Consider the following 5,675-nt stretch of genomic DNA (forward strand, 5'->3'; position numbering starts at 1 on the left):
CTGAGCAAGTGGCAAAATTCTTGAACTTGGCCATCCAGACTAGACCCTGTATGATTGTCAATGGTAATTAAATACCTTGAGTTGTTTATATAATCCAGTTTGTTGCTCACTGTACCCTGTGTTACCATGTAGTTTTATAACTCCCAGCATTATGTTTTATATTTGTGGTCAGTTAACTATAAATAAAGATTGATTGATTGATACTTTGTTAACTGTGGTATTACTGTAGATATATAAGCCAGTTCCCAATATTCAGTCAGATCCTAGCATGTAAAGCCCAATCTACATATACAGCAGAATGAGTGGTAGAGTAGATGGTGCCATTTCAGGTTGCAGATGGCAGGTAACATTTTGAATGTTTTCAGATATAGATTCTTCTTGCAGTTTTATTTTCTATCACATCATGGAGAAAGGATCTAGGAACGCAGGAAGCTGGTTTTATACAGAGTCAGGTCATTGTTCTATCTCATGCAGTATGGCCTACTGCAGAGGGCATCCGTGTGGCCCCCACAGGCATGAGTGTGCCCAGCAGTATCTCCTGTTGCAACTGTGAAAGGTCTCAGTATATATCCCCTCAGAAATTAGCAATGCATGACAAACAATTGGCTCTTCCTGCTCAGTTCCTGTTTACAGTGGCTTAGCTTCTCCTACATTGAACACCCCCCCCTAAACATACCCATATTTCATTGGATGCCATGATCGGTCACTGGAGGGGGTAGTGAGGAGTTGCACAGGAAAACTGGCATGAACGAGAAAGGTTGAAGCACTCGCCTCGTGGTGTCCTCCAGATGTTGTTGGACTTCAACTCTCATCAGCCCCAGCTAGTATAGCCAATTGTCAGGGATGATGGGGATTGTACTCCCAACAACATCTAGAAGGCACCGTGTTGACTACCCCTGGAGTAGGCAGTGCTAGGCTAGATATAATAGTGTATCTGGTATTATGTAGATTTCTATATTGCATTCCAACTGAAGTTTCCAGACTTTTCAAAGGTAACCCAATGTACTGCACATTGCAGTTGTCCAAAGAAGTTACCAGGGTATGGATCACTGAAGCAAGGGCATCTCTGAAGGAGCAGCCTAAGCTTTAGAATGCACTCAATGCTACAGAGACCACCATGCTTCTAGTGACTAAGATGGAAATGGAAATGGATTGCCTTCAAGTTGATTCTGGCTTATGGCGACCCTATGAATAGGCTTTTCATGGTAAGCAGTATTCAGAGGAGGTTTACCATTGCCTTTCTCTGAGGCTGAGAGACAGTGACTGGCCCAAGGTCACCCAGTGAGCTTCTTGGCTGTGTGGGGATTCGAACCCTGGTCTCCCAGGTCGTAGTCCAACACTCTAACCACTACACCACACTGAATCAGTGAATATCCCCAGACTACAAGCCTGGTACTTTAGGATCAGACATCTCCCAATATCATCTCCCAATACTTCAGCCCTTTTAAAAGTAAATGGAGCATCTCCAAGCAGCAATCTGGCTATCTGACAGTGTTCCAGTATGGAAAAGTACATATTGTCTTTTTTTTCTTTTAAACGGAGATCATTTTTCTTGATGATTATTAGCTACAACAGTCAGGGAAGAAACACTGTGATGCATGGGCATGGCTGAAGATTGTATCCTTTGCCATAATCAAAAGGTCTGCTGCTTCAAAATAGCCTTCATTTGCCTTTCATTTATCTCAGCAACCTTCTCCACTTCACCTTCTGTGGCAACCCTATTCCTCTTCCATTGTTTGCCCTTCTCCCCCACTGGCTGTAGCAAGTTGGGCACTAGATTTGCCCTATGCATGAGATACAGACCTGATTCACACAACACAGTATGCCAAACTGTGGCTTATCGTGGCTGTGCAAATCTGCATGCTGCTGGAGAAGCTGTCGCAGCTGCCTTGCTCCCCCCCCTTTCTTACTGTTCTTAGCTACAGCTCACAGTTAAGGAGAGCTTAACCACCAGTCCTGGTATTAGACAACACGCTAAGCCAAAACTTGGCTTAGCACAATGCAGCAGTAAAAATGATGCTCCCCTCTCTGTGAGCCCACATAGTCATAGCTTGGATTACTGTGTTGTGCAAACCAGCTCACTGGGAGGAACATATCAGTAAAGCACTGAAATCAGTCCAGGTCAAGGGGAGAGAGCAGACTCCCCTGATGATAGCACAGGCACTGCCTAATAGGTAAGTGTGATGGCTGCACAATCACATTCCATTCAGCATTGGCCTTAGCCATCATGCTGCTGCTGTGTTGGCCCCAAACATTAAAGCCCAAATGGCACACACACCCTGCTCTCTTCTAAGGTCAACACTTCTTTGCAGTTTTAAAAAGTCTTGTTGCATTAATTTAGACATCTGCCTTCATTCATTTATTTTCTGCCTTCAGGTATCCTACCCTGCTGCCTGGCAGGGCCGGCTCTACGTTGTGGGAAAGAAAAGGTCTCACTTTCCTGACAACCAAATGTTGTGTTCTAGAAAAAAACCTCACAGTATTTCCAGAACAGTGCAAAGACATTTGGACCTTGTACAATGACCAAATAAACAACTGCAGTTAGCATTCTGAAAATTAGTAGGAAAGGTCTATAGGACACTAATTTCTCCAGCTGCGCTTTAGAATTCCACAAAGTTTTTTAAAGTTCAAAGAGCTCTGAAAACCAAGCATTTCCAAGCTGACCTGCTTACTGAATTGTTTTTCTTCCCTTCTCCCATTTTTTTTTAAAAATGCTGCTTTTTAAAAATATTGATTGTTTTATTATTGCAATTCATATTTGCATCTTATTGATTTTAATGTGTAAGCTGCCCACAGGACATAGTTAATTGGGTGATATATAAATGTTTAAATGAATAAATGGGTAATATTGTAATTGGTTTTACTTTGCTCATTTTGTTTCTCATGTAGTAAATCACTGCTATAGTATTAGGGATCCAAACTCCCCAGAAATACTGAAACCCAATGTTTGTCACTGACATAATTTCTTGAATATATACTTCAATGAACTTCAACTCTCCCCTCTCCCCAAAATATGTTTGTCCGATTGTGCAATCTCTCTGTTTTAGGATACGTTACATGTTTCTTTAAATGTTGCAGTTTTAAACCGCACTTTAATTTAAAACACAACAAAACAAAAAAGGAATACATTATTCCAAAACAAAAGCTGGGAAATGGCTAGCCTGTGATAGATGAAATTCATTCTACTAAAATATTTTAAATGCTTTAACATGGTAATCCAGACATTATCTTGAAATGAAATTTTTGCCTCTGAGTTATGAACCTTTGCAAATAAGGTTTTATAATAGGAAAACTGTCAGTGCTTTAATTATAGGGTAATAAATAGCAATGCTGTATTAACTTCTGATATTTTCTTCTATCTTTGAGCATGTGCCCGGCTATTGTTGGAAACTGATAATCACATACTGTTCAACATCTTGCATTTACAGCATACCCTTTATAGAAGCAGCTCGTTGCATTCTTCATGGAAAGGAAATTGAGGGACCTTCTTTCAAAAACGCATGTCAGTAGCTGTACAAACCAGCTTTGCATTTTAATTTTAAAATCATCATCAAACCAGAGTTCTGCCAGGAGAGACATTCCCTGGGCAAGGTGGATGCCAAATCCAAACTCTTTGCTCCAGCTTAAAAAGCCAGCCTAACTTAACATTTGGTTAAGTTGGAAGAGATTGAGTCAGAACATCACAAGTCAAGGAGGCATAAATGTTATCCAAAAGCATTTCTAATGAGGAGGAGGGAGTGGAATTTTAACAAGGAGGATTAAACTCTGGGAGAGCCCTTTTTATTGCTGAGGAGCTGCATGGGCTGTGAGGAACGAGAGGCTGGCCTGGCCAAAAGGATGCGAGTAGGGGTGGAGAAGGAAATCAAGGTTAAATGAGGCCAGAAATCTTACATGGCTCTAATAAAGGCAAAAACAGTGAGGCCAAGGTTCTGAGAGGCAGTTGTGGTGGCTAAACATTACATCAGGGAGGATGGCCCATGGCAGAAATCCTAAACACGTTACCAGCAAGTCAGTCTCATTGAACTCGGTAGGGCTTACTTCTGCATCAGCATATTTAGGATACTCAGTGGGATCTTTGATTATGACCAGGAAGAGATGCGATGCCTGGTTTTGAAGAAAGGAGGAAAACCTACCAGTGGAGCAAAACCTTTGCACCTTACAGCATGCAAAAGTAAAGAATCCTAAAAAAAAAAAAAAAAAAATCCTCTGTGACCATTTCATTTTCATTTAATACATTTTTATTCTGTCCTAAGGAATTCAGGGTAGCATATAGCTTCCCTCCCATTTTATCCTCCCAACAACCATGGGAAATCGGTTTGGCTAAGAGAGAGTGGGTAGGGATTTGAGGCCAGGTGTTTCAGATCCTAGTCCAACACTCTAACCCATTCTTTGCCAACCTGGTGCCCTCCAGATAGACTGGTCTATAACTCCCATCAGCCCCAGTCAACACAGCCAGGATGACAGAGGCTTCTAGAACCACTACTCTGTGCTGCTCTTCTCCAAATATAGTTGACCTCAGTCTCCTTTATGTGCTTGCTCTTTTTATAGATACTCCAGAGTAATTTTTTTGTTATCGGCTAGGAAATTACCTGTGACGTTAGAGGGGTTTCAAAGGAGAGGTTCTGGCTCCCTTGCTTTTGTGCAGTCTTTCCCCCTTGTTGAGAAATACACCTTTCCATTTCACACTTTATCTGGCAAAGGTCAGAGGAAAAAGAACTTCTTTGCAAGAGCGTAGCTCCTCTGCCCATTGATTGAAATAAGCAAGATAAGGGTTGCAGGGAAGCAGCTAGTAAGCTCTGTTAAGCTGGCAGCTGGCTGAATAGGGGTGGGGAACAATAAGTCTGTGCAGCACAAAAATGTCATTATGACACATGTTGTGAGCATCCTGGAGAGGTGCAGAGACACTTGAATGGCAGAACAGACCTCTCTAAATAAATAAATAACATGTTAAAAGTGACTGTTTTTAACACCCAGGTAGAAATGTGTTCCAAATGAATGAATATACATATTGCAATTTTTGCCTTTAGGTGGAAGAACCTAATACACTCCTAGCCCCACACGCGATGCAGTTGGATCAGCATGACCTCTTTTAATGTAGTCAGTCAGGTGGGGGACAAAGCCAGGGACTGGGCATTCTACCTATTTGCATCATAGTTTGCCACCCACAGTGTGACTTTCATGTAGGTAAATGCACTGCTTTCAAGTCTATTATGACTTATGGTGACCCTATGAATAGGGTTTTCATGAGGCTGAGAGGCAGTCACTGGCCCAAGGTCACCCAGTGAGCTTCATGGCTATGTAGGGATTCGAACCCTGGTCTCCGAGGAAATGTAAATGGGGCTTATGTGCCTTTCCTGACCTCTTTGAGTCCAACTGATTTAAATGGAGCTTCAATAAGAATGCAAAATTTACTCCCTCCTTGTAGATACTATTAGGCAGACCCACAGGGACAGGGCTACATTCAGTGGAGGCTGCAGCCCCAATATCTAAGGGCTCATCTAAACAGTGGTTTACTGTGTGTTTGGTGCTATTCACATCTCCTTTAAATTTAGATGGTTCACATGACATTACAGGCAAACAGAAGCTGTCACATAGTAAATCCGTACTAACCCAATCCACTGATAATACAAAAAGGGGAGAAAAATACATGTCAGCTTTGCTTCCCTCCTCCATGT

At 42.0% G+C, this 5,675-nt stretch overlaps 1 protein-coding gene across 10 annotated transcripts in view; it reads left to right on the forward strand.

Annotated features, from left to right (window-relative positions):
• GTDC1 (glycosyltransferase like domain containing 1) overlaps positions 1-261 on the forward strand; it is a 357,779-nt gene extending 357,518 nt beyond the window's left edge. For 9 of the 10 annotated variants that reach the window (XM_061608859.1, XM_061608857.1, XM_061608860.1 and 6 more), the window contains one exon: positions 1-261. This exon is cut by the window's left edge and continues 3,561 nt beyond it. The gene's annotated coding sequence lies outside the window, so the exon portion shown is untranslated. The other variant, XM_061608866.1, reaches the window with a different exon arrangement.
• Positions 262-5,675: the final 5,414 nt, after the last annotated feature.

The sequence above is a fragment of the Rhineura floridana genome, chromosome 2, assembly GCF_030035675.1.
Source record: "Rhineura floridana isolate rRhiFlo1 chromosome 2, rRhiFlo1.hap2, whole genome shotgun sequence".
NCBI lineage: Eukaryota > Metazoa > Chordata > Lepidosauria > Squamata > Rhineuridae > Rhineura > Rhineura floridana.